At 51.2% G+C, this 20,894-nt stretch overlaps 1 protein-coding gene across 8 annotated transcripts in view; it reads right to left on the bottom strand.

Annotated features, from left to right (window-relative positions):
• The window catches only part of ERC1 (ELKS/RAB6-interacting/CAST family member 1), a 507,898-nt gene that overhangs the window by 405,645 nt on the left and 81,359 nt on the right, over positions 1–20,894 (bottom strand). The window lies entirely within an intron of this gene.

Here is a 20,894-nt window from a genome sequence, read left to right as displayed (position 1 = left end):
GCTTCCCACGCTCCCCCGCCCCCAGCCCAATCAGGACCTGGGGGCGGAGGAGCGTGCGAAATTTCCTCCAGCTCTGTCCCTGCCCTGCACGGCACTTAAAAGTGTCATGTACTCCTGACAAGGTGGGAAGAGGCTTCGTGCGCTCTCCCGCCCCCAGGCCAATCAGGGCCTAGAGGCCGGGGAGCGCGTGAAGTCTTCTCTTGCCCTGCCAGGAGCATGCGGCACTTCTAAGTGCACCATGCTCCTCACAGGTCAGGGCCAGGGTGGAGGAAACTTTGTGCGCTCCTCCAGCCCTGCCAGGAGCGTGTTGCGCTTTTAAGCACTGTGCACTGCTCGCAGGGTAGGGACAGAGCAGGGGAAACTTTGCATGCTCCCCCACTCCCGGGCCCTGATTCGCCTGGGGGTGGGGGAGCGTGTGAAGCCTCCTCCAGCCCTGTCAGGAGTGCCTGGCGCTTCCCAGCGCTGCATGTTACTGTCAGGGCAGAGGAAGCTTTGCATGCTGCCCCCGCTCCCAGATCCTAATTGGCCTGGGGGCGGGGGAGCAGCAGGGCCTCCACGGACTGGATCCACCCACTTGGCCTGCGGAGGCCCTTCTGCTCATCCCCGTGCTAGAGCGTATTTTTTAGGAAAAAAAATATAAACTTGTTTTAAAATTTTCAATTGCTGGATCCCTTGGTAGGTATTTCGAACAGTTAACTACCCTCACTGTTAAAATGTGCATCTTATTTCTATTCTGAACTTGTCTAACTTCAACTTCCAGCCATTGTGGATTTTTTCCTACCATTGTTTGCTAGACTCATTATCAAATTTCTGTTTCATGTAATTTCAAAGTAACATATGGTTAATGAGATCTATCATGCATCAACTCAGAGGATTTTTAATAACCAGTTGAAAACAGATATGGCTTTTCTCTTAGTAACCAAGGCTTTAAAAGCTATGTCAATTTATCATGTATTAGGTATTTTACGAACAAAATGTACTTTCAAAAACCAAAATCCTATTTGATTAGCCAGGAAAGGTTCATATACATATTTAGAAGAATTATGAGAAGAACTGCATTCTTGCTCTGATGTTTGGTCCATTTTTATTAAAGGGCCACTTGCAGACAGACAGCAGACACTAGAAAGCTGTGTATGGCATGTAAATTGTGCCAAGTAGGTAGACAAGGAAGCTTCACTTCCCTTGGAAGGAAAATACCAATATAATTACTAAGGCTAATTATTAAGATAAGCAATAATATAGTTTAGTAACAATGTAGTGTCTAAATTAGAGTTGTGGTGAAGTATTCCTTATGTGCAATGGGACATTCAAGGGGTGGCAAATTCTAACCACATGTTTTCTGATAAAAAAAATGTCAAAAATATTTGAAATTCAAAATGTATCACCTAGCATGTAAATAGCCTCAATAAGGAGCAGTATTAGTGCTAGATGTGAAAAGTATTCGTTCTAACTTACAGCTATTTGTACACAGCAGCAATTGCCATTTGATATGCACTTTCCAAATAGACTGTTCCTGCTCTGCCCTGAAATCCTATAGCTACAGATGACAACTAACAAGCCAGCACTGTTCCCGGGCTGCTGGGTAAATTAGTAATAGAACATAAATATGTGGCAAGACAACCAAGTAGCAGCTCTACAAATCTCTTGGACTGGCACCTGAGCCAGAAAGCCCACTGATGACACTTGCACTCTAGCTGAGTGCACCTTTACTATTACCACTTTGGCCAGCTCATAGCAGTGGCAGACGTAAACTATGATACACAATGAAATCCTTTGAGCAAATACTGGACAACAGGTATGTAAAATCCTGATCAATCAGTTAACTGATTAAACATTTAGATCAACCCAATGTTTAACCGGTTAACCAACTAAGTAGGATCCCAGTCCTGAGGCTGAGGCTGCCACCAGCTCCTGGCCCTGCTGGAATAGTCCTCCACCTGCCGCAGGCCCTTTCTAGCACAGTCAGTGCAGAGTCTGCCTTCTGACTGCTGCCTCCAGTGCCAGGAGAGAGAAGATGGGTATTGGGCGGAGTGGTGACATCATAGTGAGTGCTCCCATTGGGCAGGTGATCAATGTTAGATAAAAGAAACTGCTCCCTCAGTAAAAAAGTTTGGCCAGGCCGCTCTTGCTATAGTGGGCTGTAGTACTCCTTGAGAAACCGGCCGCACCCTTCCTGCATACCATTGCCTTTAGAAAAAGGGAAGGTGCGAAAAGAGGAAAATAGCCTCAGAATCTCCCACCCGTCACCTTGGCGTGAGAACTGTGGGGCTTACCTGGTCGCATGAAACCTGCACAGTTTTGGCCCTACCCCTGGGACACAGACCCCCCACTTGGTGACCATTGGGCCATATATGGTAATATGCAAGCACGGGAAAGCGATGTGCAGATTTGGGGATAAATACCCATCGCACAGTTCGCTCTAAGAGGTCTTTGCAACACACGTACCACCGTGCGTGTGCCTTCTCGTATACTTCAAAGCGCTGCCGGCCTGATAACCGACCAGCCTCCTCCCCCGACTCTCGGGCGTAACCAAGGCCTTCGCAACAGAACCAATATCTGTGAAATGTTCCATGTGCTGTGTAAGTTGGTATGTAAGATTTGATTTTTTCTTGTTGTATAAGCTTAGTGTTGTACTTGTTTTTGGGTAGTACATAGAGTTTGTAGTTATCACTGTTATTTAATTAGTGTAGCTGGATATTTTAAGATTAGAGACTATTCCCCTTGCCGTTCCCATCCTTATATCTCTGACATGTTTAACTAGAAATCATAGAATAAATACAATAAATACTGTAAATTCATTATTAACACGGTCTATTAAAAATCTTAGAATAAATACTATAAATTCACCACTGTCATAAATAAATATTTTTTATTTGATAAAACTGTCCACCTGGTTCTGTCCTTCCCCCCTTGGGTATTTATCATCGGACCTGTGATTCTCGCAACAATCAAGATCTGTGCTGAGAGGGTGAATGGTGGGAGGGCAAAAGGTGTAGGTAGCACAGAGGCTGATGCCTCCTTCTTGGCAATCCACAATGAGACAGCAGGGACAAGGGACTGATCATGATGCTGGTGACAAAGGGTGAGCCCTAAAGAATCTGACCTATGTCTACAGGGAGGTGGAAAGTGCTGTTTTGTCTCAGGGGATTGACAATACTCTACTGCCTCCAAGAGGTCTTAGCGTGTAGCTTGCCTCGTGGGGAGCATTTGTCATTTGCTGAAGCACATGCTGTGTCAGCGGCACGGTTGGAGGCATCTGCTTTCTTGGTGCCAGGGAAGCTTCAGAGAACGTCTGTGCCATCAGGGGTTTGGACTCCATAACGTTCACAGGAGTCGGCTGTAGACCTTTTAAGGTGCGAAGAGCCCTGACCTTAGAGGCATGTATACACAAATGGCTCCAGAGTAGTTGGGCAACCCAAACCGGGTCCCTTGCCCAATAACCCATGGCTCTTCTTGCCTTGTCTCCCCCAGCACTAATTCCATAGTGCCACTTGCCTCCTCCCTCCCAGCCATGCTGCTACCTCTATCAGAGGCAAAATCGTGGGAGGGGTGGGGCAGGGGAGACTGCCACAAAGCAACCTCTGCTTGCAGCGACCCCTGGCTCACCACAGGCGGAGGCTGCTTCATGGCAGCATTGCACAGAGCAGCCTCTGTCCATGGCAAGGCTCAGTCCCAGCTCACACCAGGTCCGGGACCTACCCCTGCTGCGGCTCTGCAGTTTAAATGTATTAAGAGCTGGGCGGGCAGGCAGCCTTGCTCTTACTACTTTTAAACTGCAGTGCTGCAGTGGGGGTAGCTCCCGCACCCAGTATGAGCGCCTTCCCTTATCAACTAATTGTATAGTTGATAAACTGTTATCAACTACATGATTAGTCAAATACCTGCTTCTTAACATGCCTAAAAAGCAGATGTACTCCCTCTTTCTCAGCCAAGTCATTTTGCTGCTGACTGTAAGACATCAATTCAATTGTCTGTAAACTCTGAAGAAAAACCCTTAAGACTGCACTTACACAGCATGGCTGTGTCTACATTGGCATCCCTTTCCGGAAAAGGGATGCTAATGTAGCACGTCGGAATTGCAAATTCCGCGGGGGATTTAAATGTCCCCCGCGGCATCTGCATTTACATGGCTGCCGCTTTTTTCCGGCTTGGGGAAAAGCCGGAGAAAAGCGCCAGTCTAGACGTGATTCTCCGGAAAATAAAGCCTTTTCCGGAGAATCTCTTACTTCCTACTTGAAAGTAGGAAATAAAAGATCCTCCGGAAAAGGCTTTATTTTCCGGAGAATCACGTCTAGACTGGCGCTTTTCTCCGGCTTTTCCCCAAGCCGGAAAAAAGCGGCAGCCATGTAAATGCAGATGCTGCGGGGGACATTTAAATCCCCCGCGGAATTTGCAATTCCGACGTGCTACATTAGCATCCCTTTTCCGGATAGGGGTGCCAGTGTAGACGTAGCCCATAGGTGTTAAGCAACCATACTTCTTGGAGACACAGTTACATTTCCTGTACATACCACAGAGTGACTGTTTGAAATGCACACTTACATGTGGTGGAGTCTTTTCCCTTCAAAGTAAGAATTTTAAATAAAATCCATTGATATGACACAGTTAAAATATGAGAGGGCTATTCAGGACATGCAAAAGTTAAGGTCCACACTTTAACTTTATCATAAAGATACAGTATATATTTTAATTTCATTTAATGATTTGTTAAATGTCAAGTAGAATATATAAATGTTTTAAATAGATATCACAAAATATAATGGATGAGCTGCATGCTATGGGGGTATAAATTTGTATAAAACCTGAGTTTTTCAAAACTTAATATAATATAATCCACATGCTTTATAAAGTTGCATTTTTTTTCCTTAGAGAAGGAGAAAATTGGTGGGAGGATGCAGATCAGGGTAACTCAACTGGGATGGTCCAGAAATAGCCAGAAGGGTGAGTGTTACTAGACATGCTTAGAAGCTTTTCTTTAAACCACCATTTGGGCAGGCAATTTTGTACATCTTACATATGCCCAGCCTCAATGCTGAGCTAACTAGTGCTCTAAGGTAAGGGAGATTATAAAACTGATTCTCAGGGAGGTGGGAGGCTTGTGGCCTCCATGGTGCTATGCGTGCCCCTGCTGTGGATGGTGTTCCCTGACCCTACTCACCCAAGCTCTGGGGCAGCGAAGAGCTTAGGTGCCTGTCTTAGGTGCCCAGGGGGAATTTTAAATATGGTATGAGTCCCCACTCACCCAAGCCGAGACCCATCACCCCAGTCCCCTCATACACCATCCTGCTGAGACCTCACATCCCCAGCCCCCTCAGCCCCACTCCCTCATTCATATCCCCCAAGCTGAGACCCTGCACCCTCACCCCCTCACTCACCCCTCCAAGCCGAGACCCCTCACCCCCATCCCGTTCAATCACCACCCAGCCAAGACCCCGCACTCCAGGCCCCCTAAAGTCCCCCTCTCTGCCAAGACCCTGCTTCCCCAGTCCCCTCACATACATCCTCCACAGGACCCCACATTCCCAACCCCCTCACTCATACCTCTCAAGCAGAGACTCCACACACCCAGCCCGCTCCTGCACCCTCCCCCCGGGCCAGACACCGACCCCCAGAGAGAGGGAAGTTGGTGAGCATAGCTCTCTCTCACTCTGGCTGTGAAAGCCACCAAAGAGCTTGGTATTGGTGAACCTCACAAGCAGGGGGCACAGTCCCTTGATATTGACTGACTGATCACATTTTTGTTTGCCCTCAGCCATAAGTGGCAGGTATGAAGCAAGTAAAGGCAATGACTCTTCTGGGTTCTGGCGCTCAACCATACCCCTCTTCCAATCCCTATTGTGAGTTTTTCCTCCAGTGGATCTATTAACATAAAAGTAAAAAGTTTTCCAGACCTATTATCACATTTCAACTGTGAAAGAGCCATTAAGTGGCAATGAAGCCATTTAACAGGCATGTGCCAATCCAGAAGTACATACTGTCAGTTTCTGAACTTACTGACAAAAAATAGTTGTGCATAACTGTAATGGTTTAACATTTGCTTTAAATATTTCAACAGTTTGTTGCTGAAGATTAAAAACTCCTTGCGTGGATTTTTAGATGCACAATCTGAGTACAGGCAGTCCCCGACTTACGCGGATCCGACTTACGAACGGGGCTTTTCTCGCCCCGGAGCTCACGGACGGCGGGTCGCCACCCATGTCCTCCAGGGCGAGAAAAGCTTCTCCCGGTCTCCCTGGTCTGCTGGAGGGGTCCAGCAAAGCCGCTGGACCCCCCCAGCAGACCAGGGACACCCGAGCAAAGCCGCCGCCTGGGCGGCTTTGCTCATTTGCCCGGGAGCAAAGCCGCCTAGGCAGCGGGACCCCCGCCGCCTGGGCGGCTTTGCTCCTGTGCCCCTGGTCTGCTGGGGGGGTCCAGCAAAGCCGCTGGACCCCCCCCAGCAGACCAGGTACACCCGAGCAAAGCCGCCGCCTGGGCAGCTTTGCTCGTTTCCCCGGGAGCAAAGCCGCCCAGGCAGCGGGACCCCCGCCGCCTGGGTGGCTTTGCTCCTGTCCCCCTGGTCTGCTGGGGGGGTCCAGCGGCTTTGCTGGACCCCCCCAGCAGACCAGGGGAACAGGAGCAAAGCCACACAGGCGGCATCCCACCGCCTGGGCGGCTTTGCTCGGGGGCAAAGGAGCACAGCCACACGGGCGGCGGGGTTCCTCCGCCTGTGCGGCTTTGCTTGGGTCTCCCTGGTCTGCTGGGGGGGGACTCCCCCCAGCACCCCAGGGAGACAGGAGCAAAGCCGCATGGGCAGCGGGGTCCCTCCGCCTCTGCGGCTTTGCTCGGGTCTCCCTGATCTGCTGGGGGGGAGGGGGCGCAGCTAGTGCGCCCCCCCCCCAGAAGACCAGGCTTTTGTTGCGGGATGCCTCGGTTAGAGCAGCTGGGGTGCTGCCGGGTTGGTCCTGTGGGAACCTACCGGGCAGCGCCCCAGCTGTTCTGTCCCAGGCTCCAGATTCAGCAGCTGTTGAAACTGATCAGGCTGATTCCAGGAAGCTGGGGGCAGAGCAACTCTGCCTCCGGCTTCCTGTAGTCAGCCCCTGGTCAGTTTCAGTGGCAGCAGCTGAATCTGGAGCCAGTTCCGACTTACATACAAATTCAACTTAAGAACAAACCTATAGTCCCTATCTTGTACGTAACCCGGGGACTGCCTGTATTCAGCTTTCGCCTTAAATACTTGGATCTTCAGACGTATAATCTTTTTAAAGAAAATATTCAAAAGACCACCCTTATATAAAATACACATTTTAATTACTAAAGTACAAAAATTTGCATCCAAAGGTTTCCTGTTCATCTCTGCTCTCCTTAATATCTTCTACTGAATAGAGACCTGAAAGGCACAACCACCTTTTCCTTCCAGATAACTGGACAAATTAATTTCCCTTTTTTTTACTTCTGACTATTTGATTAACTAGTTTGACAAGAACCTTCTATCAAAATCAGTATGTTCGTAAGATAGAAAATCCTTTGTTCTGCCTAAAATCTGTGGGAAAATATTTTCAACAAACATGATGAAATTTCATATGCATGTCTACTGTTATGGAGATCACAAAAAATAAATTAGTATCCCCTTTGTCTAAAGGCAATGAACTTTGTTACAAACACACTAAACTGCTGTGATTAATTTAATATGTCTTTGTTTCAGTATGTTTAAATGTGTAGTAATCTGGAATTATTACTTTATGAAGGCGTAAAGAGTACCTTTAAAATATAAAATCAGCTTAGAAATACTGATTAAAAAATGTAAAACAGAGATGAGCTGTATCATGTATTCCATAATATTTAATATTGTATTCAATGGAACAACTGACTTGCCCTTACTTACCAAATTTTCGCACATAAATCTTCAATTAATTTCAAAATATATGAAAAAAAATGTGACATTTTTTATTCCCAAAGTCAGTGTTTTTAATTCATACCTTCTGCATGTCCAGTCTTCACAATCTGACATGCAGTGAAAAACATGCTCCATTTTTCTTTAGAAAGAAATTTTAGAAGAGGGGGTTCCCTCCCCACCAATGTAATTTGCTATATTTGGGCTCAGGGATTTGGCTAGAAGGGGTGAGCAGATATGGGGAGGGAACAGAAAAGGGAAACCGTGGGGAGGGAGACAGGACCTGGGCAAAGCAGGGGTGGAGTATGGGCAGGGGCCACAGGCTGGGGAACTTATCTCCCCCAACCAGTAACTTCACCCACTGCCCATGCCCTCTGGAACAGGAAAAAAGGAAGAATGAGGATTCCCTTACTATCATTGACAATAAGGCTCCTTTACAGCTCTCTGGCAATGTGAGGGACCTTTAAAACTTTTACAAATGTTTTATGCTCCTGGGGGAATTCACTAAGAAAGGGAACAATCTATATATTAAAAAAGTTTTTCCTGTGGGACAGCAGTGACAACATTACATCAATCTGTGTCCCACAGGAACAAGCCCCACCCACTCCCCACCCTGGCCCTTCTCAGGGCATACGTGCAGGGCTGGGGCTGCTCACGGCCAGGCCCTCCTCTAGCCTCCCCTTTCCAGAGGCCAGGGGAAAGCAGGGCCAGTGTGACGCAGCCCAGCCCCTCCCAGCAAGGTGTTCCCAGTGCTCCGGGAGGTGGGGCAGCAGCCATAAGTCCTTCCCCAGAGCTCCGGGGGATGAGGCAGCAGCCATGAGTCAGGTGGCCTTCCCTGGAGCTCCGGGGGGGCCGGAGCCATGAGCCACATGGCCCTTTCCCTCCCCTAGCCTCAGTGCTCCAGGAGGGGGCGAGGGTAAGAGAAGCACAGTACTTTCCCACCCCAGTACTGGGAGAGGCATGGACTGCATGGACTCTTCCCTCCCCTACTCCCTGATGCTCGCGGTAGGGAGAAGCCAGGGAGAGAAGACCAGGCCTGGCACAGCCTCGGCTAGGAGCAGGGGATTATTCCATGCAGTGACTGGGCTGGCACAGCCAGGGGGAGGGGGTGGAGAGGGAGAGGGAGCTGAGCTGGTGTGGTGTCGGAGTCGGGGAGAGAGAAGCGGCCCGGGATGGCACAGTTCAGGGCAGGTGGGGGAAGGCGCCAGGGCTGGTGCAGACACAGCCTGGCGTTCCCAGTGGCAAGGAGAAACAGGGTTGGTGAGCATAGCGAATAGGGGCTCAGCTCCCTAGTTAATAAACGGGAACATTAACAACTACACATGCAGGCTGATACATTTCTGCTTTGCCTGAGGGGACAGAGCTTGCCTCACACCTACTTCCAAACAACAAGACGACCTACCCCTGGTGAACTACAGGAGCAATCTCTCTCAACACCCAGGCCTCTCCCACACATTGGCAGCAATTACTACATCCCACGCACAGGCGCCCAGTCTCCCTCCTTCCCCATACAATGATTTACATCCCTGCTCCCTGCACTCGAACAGACACTGCTGGGCTGCCTGGGAAGAGGAGCACCCATGATACATTGTATAATCAAGTCATTAAACTCTCCTTTTTGTTGACTCCCTGTCTGTATGATGGGAAGAGTAATATTTACCCAATTCACTCGGATGAGGCATATCTTACTTAATTCATTAATATTTGTAAAGCATAGCAGCATGCTCGAATGAAAAGAAGAGGTTACTTACCTCGTAACTGTAGTTCTTCGAGATGTGTTGCTCATGTCCATTCTGATTAGGTGTACGCACGCCGCATGCACGGATTCTGGAGCTTTTTTTCCCCTTAGCAGTATCCATAGGGCCAGCAGGGAGCCCCCTGGAGTGGCGCCGGTATACCGGTGCATATATACCCCTGCTGGCCCCTCCACCCCCTCAGTTCCTTCTTGCCAGCTCCTTCCGACACGGGGAGGTGGGTGGGATGCAGAATGGACATGAGCAACACATCTCGAAGAACTACAGTTACGAGGTAAGTAACCTCTTCTTCTTCTTCGAGTGCTTGCTCATGTCCATTCTGATTAGGTGAGTCCCTAGCCGTGTCCCCCCTCCGGAGGCGGGGTTGGAAGGTGACTAACTACTCCATTATCATTCTGCAGAGCACAGATCTGCCCTCCCGACGGCAGCATCCTCCCTGGCCAGTTGCGTAATTGCATAATGCTCCGCAAAGGTGTGCACTGATGACCAGGTTGCTGCCCTGCAGATTTCCAGGATTGGCACGCAGGCCAGGAACGCCGCCGACGTTGCCTGGGCTCTCGTGGAATGTGCTTTATGCGCGGCGGTGATCTACCCGCGCCCTCGTAACACAGCCGAGTGCAGGAAGTAATCCATGAGGATATACGCTGCGCCGAGACTGGCTGCCCATACATTCTTTCCGCCACTGAAATAAACAATTGAATTGACTTACGGAACTTTCGTGTCCTATCTATATAAAAAGCCAACGCCCTCCTAACATCCAGGCAGTGCAAAGCCTGTTCCCTGGGCGACGCGTGTGGCTTGGAGTAAAACACTGACAGGTAAATATCCTGGGACATATGGAAGTGCGAGACAACCTTTGGAAGGAACCCCGGGTGTGGACGCAACCTCACCTTATCTTTAAAAAACACCGTGTAGGGTGGTTCTGAGGTGAGAGCCCTAAGCTCTGACACCCTCCTCGCCGAGGTGATGGCCACGAGGAAAGCTACCTTATAGGACAGGTGCTTCAAAGAGCATGAAGCCAGAGGCTCGAACGGGGGCTTCATAAGGGCAGTCAGGACCAGGTTAAGGTCCCAAGTCGGGACTGGAGGTCTCTCGTATGGCATCATTCTGTCAATTCCCTTCAGAAATCTTTTAACCAAAGGATTGGCAAAGATAGACCTTTGACCCCCCCCCCCGCCCTCCCGGCGTGGAAAGCCGCTATGGCCGCCAGATGTACCCTTAGGGAGGCTGTGGCCAGGCCCTGTTTTCGCAGGTGGAGAAGGTATTCCAAAACAGTAGGGACTGACCCTTCACCCAGAGCGAGCGTCTTGCCCTCCAGCCACGAGGTAAACCTCTTCCACTTAGCCTCGTAAAAGGCCCTAGTGGACGGCTTTCTGCTTTCTAGGAGGACCTCCTGGACTGCTCTAGAGCAAGCCCGCTCCATCACTGAGAGCTACTGAGGAGCCACACTGCTAGGTGCAGAGATGGTAGGCTCAGGTGGAATGCTACCCCGGCCTCGCAGCTCTGAGTGATTAGATCCGGCACGAGGGGTAGCCTGAGCGGGCCCTCCACAGTCAGATCCAGCAGGGTGGTGAACCAGTACTGCCGAGGCCACACTGGCGTTATCAGGATGATCTGGGCCCTGAATCTCTGCACTCTGAGGAGTGTGTCGTGGATCAGAGGGAATGGGGGGAAGGCAGAGAGTAGGCCCCCGGGCCAGCTGATCTGCAGTGCATCGCCCCAAGAGCCCAGACCGTGTCCCATGTACGAACAGTATTCCCTGCACTTGGCGTTGCTCAGAGTGGCAAACAGGTCCAGGCAGGGAGACCCCCCACCTTTGGAAGACCCCGTGGAGTACGTCCCACCTTAGCATCCACTCATGTGCCTGGATCGAGCGGCTGAGCCTGTCCGCTAGCCCGTTCCTGGTTCCCGGGAGGTGAGATGCATCCAGGTAAATACCGTGGGCTATACACAGTTCCCATAGATCGAGGGCTTCCCAACACAGGGGAGAGGAACGCGCCCCTCCCTGCTTGTTGATATAAAACATGGCCGTAGTGTTGTCTGTCAACACCGCCACCACGCTGTTCTGCAGGTGGGGAAGGAACGCCCTGCAGGCCAACCTGACCGCCTGCAGCTCCTTGATATTTATATGGAGGTGAACCTCCTCTGTTGACCACATACCTTGCGTTCTGAGGTTACCCAGGTGAGCGCCCCAACCCACGTCCGAAGCGTCCGTGACCAGCTGCACTGACGGGGACGGTTTGGTGAATCGGACCCCCGCACACACCGTGCCCTCGTCCTTCCACCAGTCCAGTGAACGAAGAATGTCCTGAGGGATAGTCACTACCGCATGTAGCGGCGACCTCAAGGGGTTGTGCGCTACCCTGAGCCACCCCTGCAATGGGCGCATGCGCAGCCTGGCGTGTTGGACCACATAAGCGCACACCGCCATGTGGCCTAGGAGCCTCATACAGGTCCTCGCCGTCATAGTAGGGAACTCCTGCAGCCCCATTACCAGCGAGTGAATAGCCATGAATCTGTCTCTCGGCAGAGACGCCTTGCCCAAAGGCGAGTCCAGATGGGCCCCCACAAAGTCTATGACTTGCGTGGGATCTAGCAATGATTTGGCATCGTTTATGAGGAGGCCGAGGCTCTCGAACAAAGCCCTGGCCCATGAGACATGATCCAATACCTGTTCTCGAGACTTGCCCCTTATGAGCCAATCATCCAGATATGGAAACACTTGGACCCTGTGCCACCGCAGAAATGCAGCTACCACCGTCATACATTTGGTAAAGACTCTCGGGGCTGTACACAGTCCAAATGGGAGGACCATAAACTGGAAGTGGTCCTGTCCCACCGTGAACCGTTGAAATTTTCTGTGACTTGGAAAAATTGAAATATGGAAGTACGCATCCTTCAAATCGAGAGCAGCATACCAGTCCCCCTTTTTGAGCGATGGGATGATGCAAGCTAGCGTCACCATCCTGAACTTTGCTTTCCTTATAAAGGTGTTCAGGTTTCGGAGGTCTAATATGGGACGCATGCCCCCTTTCGCCTTGGGTACTAGGAAGTAGCGGGAGTAGAAACCCTTTCCCTTCACGTCTGGGGGCACTCCTTCTATGGCCCCTAGCGTCAACAGGTTGGACACCTCCTGCCGAAGGAGTGTCTCGTGAGAAGGGTCCCTGAAAAGGGAAGGGGAGGGAGGGTGGGAGGCAGGGCAGGAAAGGAAGGGGATAGTATATCCCTGCTTTACCAGGTCCAGGACCCAACAGTCCAACGTGATCTTTATCCATTCCTGGTAAAAGAGGAAAAGACGGTCCCCAAAGAGTGGACAGGTAGGTGCGACTGGTACTCTGCTCTCTGGCGTACCTTCAAAATGAAGGCTTAGTTTGGTGACCGGGTGACGGTCCTGAGCCTCTCTCGGAGTCTGACCGAGGGCCCCTATGCCTGCCTCTAAAGATGTCAGGGCGGCTATCGTTACGGCCCCTCCTGCGGCCCCTATCATTGTTTTGCCCCCGTCTGGGGTAGGGTCTAGCCTGGAAGGAGCACCTCTGAGGTGCCGGGGTATGTATCCCTAGCGACTTCAACGTCGCTCTTGAGTCTTTCAAGCTAGGAAGCTTGGAATCAGTCTGCTCTGAAAACAATCGCGGCCCCTCAAAAGGCAGGTCCTGAATAGTGGTCTGCACCTCGGGTGGGATGCCAGACACCTGCAACCACACACTACGCCTCATGACCACCCCTGTGGCCATAGTGCGGGCTGCCGAATCAGCCGCGTCCAAGGCCGCCTGGAGAGAGGTACGCGCCACTGCCCTCCCCTCTTCCGTCAGGGCCCCGAACTCCTGGCGGGATTCAGGGGGAAGCTGGCTGACAAATTTCTGCATTGATGTCCACATGTTAAAAGCATAACGCCCCAGCATTAGTTGCTGGTTAGCTATACGTAGCTGGAGGCCCCCATGGCGTAGGCCTTCTGGCCAAGCAGGTCCAATTTCTTAGGCTCCTTCGCCTTCGGTGTAGGACCTGGGGGCCCTTGGCGCTCCTTCTGCCCTGCGGCCTGTATCACTATGGATCCCGGTGCCGGGTGGTTAAAAAGATGCTCGTGCCCTGCCTGGGGTACATAGTACCTTCTCTCGACCCCCTTTTGGGTCGGCGCAATAGAAGCCGGTGTCTGCCACAGAGTTTTGGACAGTTTGTCCACCGTTTTATTCAGTGGGAGCACCACTCGGCCAGGGCCCGCTGCCGCTATGATGTCCACCATAGGATCTTGGTCCTCATGAACCTCCTTGTGCTGGACCGCAAGGTTGACCGCCAGCCTTTGGAGCAACTCCTGGTGCGCCCTGGAGTCCATTGACGGGGGCTGGGGCGCGGGGTCGGCCAGGGCCTCGTCCGGCAAAGATGATGAGCACTCCCTCGAGGGGACTGCCTCCTACTCGCCGAGCTGTGCCCCTAGTTCCCCCTGGGCAGAGATGTCCATATAGACTGAGCCCGTCTGGGACATAGCCTCCTGCCCTTGACCGATTACCAGAGGTCTTGGCATCGCCACCATGGACGAGCGGTCTCCAGGCGGAGGGGCTGTCAAAGGGGTGGCAGATGGGGTGCTGCTCCTACGGGATGACCCCGCCACCAGCACCGAAGGGGGAAGCCCCTGGGCCTGGTGGTACGCCCAGGGCGTCCAGAATGACCACTGAGGTTGCCCCTGCCACTGCTGCTGGTCCACTGGTTCCCGGTGAGATGATCTGACCGATGAGCGAGACCTATGACGGGGTCGTGACCTGTACGATGACCTGGCCGATGCCACCGATTCGGCCTCAGACTCCGAAGAGTACTCTGATGCCGACCAGGGAGGGGCCGATGAAGCCTGCACCTTTCGCTGTGCTGCCATGGCCGATGGCTTGCCTCTGTGCACCGTACGCGGTGCCGGTGGGGGCATAAGTGGAGGTCCTTGCTGTAGCGGTACTGTGCCCAGCTGCATCTGATAGGCCGGTAAGTAACCCACCGGTGCCGCCATGTGCTGCGGTACCGTGGCCTGCTGCTGGGTTGGTGCTCCCAAGGTGTGAGCAGGGATCGGTGCCAGGAGGGGCATCAGCGTCGGTGCCGTGCGGGGTACCGGCTGTGGCACCGCGGTCGGCGTATAGTACGGTGCAGGGCCCTGCACCGCCCAAGGGCCCATCTGCGGCACCGGACCCTGCACCGGTGCCCCCGGCGCCGCGAGCGTGCTCGCTCCTAGTGCCGCTGGTGCTGCCAGGAAGGGGCCCGGGGTTGGTGCTTGCGTTCGTCCCGGCTCCAGTGCCGGTGCTCTACCCGGCACCGGGAAGAGCTGCTGCTGGGTCGAGGCCTGCCCTTCTCCCAGAGGGTCCCACGACCCGGCTATAACCTGCTGGGGGGCGCTCGAGGCCGACGCCAGCGCGGTCCGCTCCTGCAGCACCGGGCCCTCTCCTTCGTCCGCGGCCATTTGAATGAGGTCCCGGGCCGCCTCAAAGGTTTCTGGGGTGGAGGGCCGACTGACCTCTCCTATCCCCGCGGACTGCCCCGGGCTCTTGCCCTTGTCCGGGCTGCGCCTCTTTTTGGAGGCCTTAGAAGAAAGGTGCCCTTCCTTAGGGCGCACCTTCTGGGCACTCCTCTCCGCCGAGCGTCCCCTCGAGCTCTTGGAGGCCCTCGGCACCGGGGACTGCGATCTGTGCCTCGGTGCCTTGTCGGTCTCAGGGCGGTGCCTGAAAGCATGCTCCAGCTACCGTCACGGGGCGGTAAGAAGGAACTGAGGGGGTGGAGGGGCCAGCAGGGGTATATATGCACCAGTATACCGGCGCCACTCCAGGGGGCTCCCTGCTGGCCCTATGGATACTGCTAAGGGAAAAAAAGCTCCAGAATCCGTGCATGCGGCGTGCGTACACCTAATCAGAATGGACATGAGCAAGCACTCGAAGAAGAACCTATACGGATAGACACAGTGGCTGCTGTGCCACAAGCACCATCTATATATTGTGCTGTGCAGTCCAACCTCGTTCCCCCAAATGTTCCTTCTCAAACACCATTGATCTAAACTGGAATCTGGAGCAGAGCCGTTTATCCTCTGAGCCATTAAACAATGGCTTAGTTGTTAGCTTAGGGTAATTTTAGTAATTATTTTTTTCCTTTACAATCCTCCCAGTGGTTTAAAAAAATCCTCTCTCTTATCCTCTCTGTTAGTTCATAGCTTAAGATTGTTTTCCCACTTCCTGACCTTCCCAATTGAGAAGCTTTCTCCCTCACACTTATGCCTGGCTCACCCAGCTTTAAAAGTTCCAGTCAGGAAGCCTTCCCGGTAAATAACAGTTCTCCACAGTGCATACACTGCTGGGGAGAGGGACAATTTACACAGAAGTGCACCCATTGTCACAATCTGACTGCCAATCTGAAGGAACCAAGACATTCAACTGAGACTTCTCCTCATGGAGAAACCATTGCAACCACTTCAGACCCTGGTCTGAACACTTCCCCCACACAGATCCCATGCTCTGTTAGGTTGTCCACTGACCCTCATTCGCCATATCCTTCAAAGAGGAAATCTTCTCTCCCACACTGAGGAACTGCATGCCAGAACACTGTTAGTAGCCTTTACATCTTCAGGGATTAGATATAGCTTCAGGGTCTGTCTGAGTAGCTCTGGTACTACAGCTAAAGAGAGGTCTAAAGACCCCGAAAAGTCGGGCCTACAGGCAATGGCACCATCACTTGGCACAGGAAATGCTGAATGAGACCTTCAAAACCAGTGCCAACTACTCCCAACTAACTCAATTTTGGGCTTCATGACACTAATGAAATAATTGGAACTGGTAGCTTTATTGGCATTGGCGTATGACAATGAATAAGCTCTTGGCACCGAAAGGGCTTCCTGCAACTGCACCCTTGGCACCGAGGCAAGCCTTTAGCAACAAGTATGTCCTTGGCTCCATCTGCTGGTAGTTTCAGAGAATGCACCTCTTCCTCAGCACCACTGCAACTTGTGGTGCCAATGATTCTTATCCCTCTACCCCAAAAGTTCAGAAACCCCAAGGACTTGAGGATATATGGCATGCCACTTCTCAGACTTGATCCCACATCCTCATGTCCAGAGTCTCTACATTTCTCCTTTCACTTCTGCAGGGTGGTACCACCCTTTCCCAGTGAAGAAGAGAACGATGACCCCATCCTGCCCTAACATGCACAAAAGACATCATGTTCTTGCTACCCACAACATGCAAGTTACTGAGAGTCTTGGTACAGACCACTGTTGGATGCAATGTCAAATGCTACTCTCTTCACATTGGCTATACTTGGATCCATGGGCAATATACATGAGTTTCCAAACTATTCCATAAAAAAAAAAAGCCAGACACACCTACGTTTGCCATCTTTGTTAGTCTCCTTACCCCCAGAGCTTGATCCACTCCTGTTAGCAGATGAGAGAGAGACACAGAGGTGAAGGTTACACCACCACTATTTCTCCTCTTTTTCCCCAGCTGAGGCTATCATACCTCCACCCCAATTCAGGAGACTATTTTAAAGGCTGTCAGCAGGTGTTTTGCACAATAGCCAATACTCTCCAGATTCCTCTGGAAGAATTTAAAGCTGTTCCACATCCTGTACACCTCTTTGTCAGCAAAACTAGTCTGCCTGTCAATGAGGCCTTTCTTATCCTGGTCAACGTGTTCTGGCAGATCTCACCATTCATCCCACCAACTTGTAAGTAGGAGAACAAGAAATATTACATCACTGCTAAAGACATGGATTTTTTCCCTTCCTTTTCCAAACTCCTTAGCTGTCACTATTATACACACAACAGGGTACCGATACCACCCATAGTCCACCCTTTCTGACAGGGACAGGAAGTGACTGGGCCTATTTGGCTATAAGGCGGCGCCCTATATAGGTTGCCATCTCGGTGCCACTCCAGGGGGTACCAAGGCTGACCCTAAGGCTAGCTGCTAGAGAGAGAATTTTCCAGCTACTGTGCATGTGTGTGCTAGGTGATTGGTATCAGATTGGAATGCACATGAAAAAGCACTTGAAGAATTCTGCAAACTCAATTTTTTGGAAAAGTTTGCCTTTGTTGGGCCTATGTATATATGTACTACTGGTAGGGAAATGCAGCATTTTGAGAGTTAATGATTACATTATCTGCAGGTAATATGGGAAATAAAGTGATAACACATTTAATGACACTGACTAAGGGACTCACATTGCAGATTGTTATGTATTACTCTAAGAAAAGTAAGTACTATTTGTAAGATTGGTAGCCTACACGTCACTATAATTGGTTGTGAATGATTTGAAGAATGCTTGTCCACAATGTACAATCGTGATCTAAATATTGTTTTGTTTTCTTATAAATGTTTGCCACAGTGTTCATTTAAATCTTTTTTGGCTGTGCATCTGAGGCGACTAATGTGTATATCAAAAACCCTTCACAGCAAGTCAACTGTTTCCATGGAAACTGCAGAGCGATCTGTTACCCACCAGCTCTGTGATTCTTGGGGAACCAGAACATGGTCAACTGTCAGCTTTGTGCTCTTGGGGAGCCAGGGAGTGACATTCATGGAAAACCATCCCCCTCCCTCAAGCCTCTGCTAGAATCAAAGACAAAGCAATGAAAAGGCTGGGGAAGACACATTTAAACTGCTTCAGACAATGGGATACAATTAAGGAAACACCCCAGCCTCATTTGCATTAAAGATGAAACAGAGGGACATTTCATTAGCATACAGAATGGAGAGCAGCTCTTCCAAGGCAGGAACTGCAGTGAACTATGGGACACCGAAAGCAGAGAAGCACTGCCTGATGGGAAATCTCTGCTCCAGATGCTAATGAACCCAGGCCTGCTCACACCCAAAATAGTCATTATCAGACCAATTCTAGTAACAATCCTATTGACATCTAAAATACTGAAACTGCCTAGCTTCATTGTGAGCTCATTCAAGGAACATCAACCATAACCAGGGGTGATCAGTCTCTATTGTCTCTCCTCTTTCTCTTTGAACTATCTCTATAAAAACTCGTATCTTTGCCCCAAGAAAAACTGTTCCGATACTTGGACTTAAACTGCATCAGTTCCATTGAGACTTCTTCATCTCCTGTCTGATCGTGCTGGGGGCTCTGTTCTGCTTGTCTCCTGCCCTCTGTACCCCCGGCTACCGTCATCATCTGGGAACCCCTATTAGTGCAAGCTCCGTGGAGTGGTGAGGTCTCTCTCTCTCCCTCCCATCAACTATCTCTCTAAGCATAGCTTCCTGACCCTGTCCTATGTAAACTGTTATATGGTTACCTAACATTTGTAATCAGTTTTAATTTAGATTTAACATTGTAACTGTTAGATTTAATATTGTAACTTTTTTATATCTATTCACTACTCAGAAATAAATAACTTTCATTGTTAAGCTGGTTGCTTCTCTCTCTTTCTTTCTCTTTTGCTCACTCTTCCTTAAGGGGTGTTGTTTTGGCTTCCCCATTCGCTCTGCAACAACGCTTCTTGTACCCAAGCTAAAGATCCCTGTAGTGCCCAAAATCCTGTGGGGTTTGCTCATCGTGTGGTTTACCAATGAATGACTGTGGTGTGAAAGTGGGGATAGGCGGTGCTGAACCTGGGGGCGTATGAGGGTGGCAGCTTAAAGTGCTGTTTAATCCAGCCCACTGAGTCCAAAGGCACATGAGGGTGCAGTGTGGCATTGCGTTAAACTCAGCCAGCTGAGTCCAGGGACATACAAGGGGGTCAGCTTGTGAGTGCTGATTACCCAGTCCTCTCAGACGTGCTCTGGTAGTGGGTGTGAGCGTCTGTGTGTGTTACTAAGGTGGGAAGAACCCCATCCTGAGGAATCTAGTTCCTGCAGGAGAGCTCCAGTGGGAGGGGGAATTGGCAGCAGGGAGAATTCAGCTCCATATGGGTATGTCTACACTACCACCCTAGTTCGAACTAGGGTGGTAATGTATGCAATCGGAGATGCAAATGAAGCCCGGGATTTGAATTTCCCAGGCTTCATTTGCATATTGCCGGGCGCCGCCATTATTAAATGTCTGCTAGTGCGGACTCCGTGCCGCGCGGCTACACACGGCACGGACTAGGTAGTTCGAACTAGGCTTCCTATTCCGAACTACTGTTACTCCTCATGGTACGAGGAACGAGGAGTAATGGTATTTCGGAATAGGAAGCCTAGTCCGAACTACCTAGTCTGTGCCGTGTGTAGCTGCGCGGCACGGAGTCCGCACTAGCAGACATTTAAAAATGGCGGCGCCCGGCAATATGCAAATGAAGCCCGGGAAATTCAAATCCCAGGCTTCATTTGCAACTCAGATTGCATACATTACCACCCTAGTTCGAACTAGGGTGGTAGTGTAGACATACCCTAAGAGAGCACAAGTAAGCACAAACAGCACACTGATAGAATGGTTAAGCCAGTGGTCCCCAACACGGTGCCCGCGGGAGTCATGGTGCCTGCAGGGGCATTTGTGTGCGCCCGCCAAGTGCTCGGGGCTGGCCTGAACCTGGGCACGTGGCGCATGCATGGTGCCCGAGCCGGCCCCGGGCTCATGGCGCACAGTGAGCGCTGGCCCCGGGAGCGCCGTAGATTGGCCGCCCGCGCTCTGGGCGCATGGCGAATGGGGGGAGCGCCGGCCTCGGGCGCGCGGCGCTTGGGGGGGGGTGCGTTGGCCCCGGGCGCGCGGCGCTTGGAGGGGGGAGGGAGAGCGACGGCCCCGGGCGCGCAGCGCTTGGGGGGGGCGCCCCCAGGCGTGTGGCTACGGGGGAGGCGGGGGCCCGGGCGTGGAAGTGTCCCCGCCCTCTGGCGCCCGGCGGGCAAACGGCCATGCCACCTGGCGCCCGGCAACCTCAAATGGTTGGGGACCACTGGATTAAGCTTTCCCCAGTGCCATAAGAGTAACCCTGATAAATGAGCATAACCCAGAGTATTGGGCAAATCTGGTAACAGATCATCTATTAATACTGCCAAAACTTCTCTTAGCTCTCCCCTAAATACAGGTATATGGTTGCTTTTAATTTAAAAAAACTGAACAAATGTTACATTCCCAGTGATTGTGAACTTTCACATCTTCATGTGAAGAGTCAAGACAGATGAGACCTGTGGGGAGGTAGGGGGGGAAAGAGGGTGAAACCAGGAGCAAACAAGAGAAACCATTGAGAGGCTTTAATTGAGGGAACAAACACCATCAGATTATTTTTTAACCTACAGCCTCTCCAGCATGGAAAATGCTGTCCACATAGTGGTGAAAGGGTGAAAAACAACAGTAAAATACGAGAAAAGGAATGAAAGGTATACAAGCAT

The sequence above is a fragment of the Pelodiscus sinensis genome, chromosome 1 (genome assembly GCF_049634645.1).
Source record: "Pelodiscus sinensis isolate JC-2024 chromosome 1, ASM4963464v1, whole genome shotgun sequence".
Classification (NCBI taxonomy): domain Eukaryota; kingdom Metazoa; phylum Chordata; order Testudines; family Trionychidae; genus Pelodiscus; species Pelodiscus sinensis.
The sequence above is the reverse complement of the archived record's forward strand: the minus strand, read 5'-3'. Positions and strand labels throughout refer to the sequence as shown.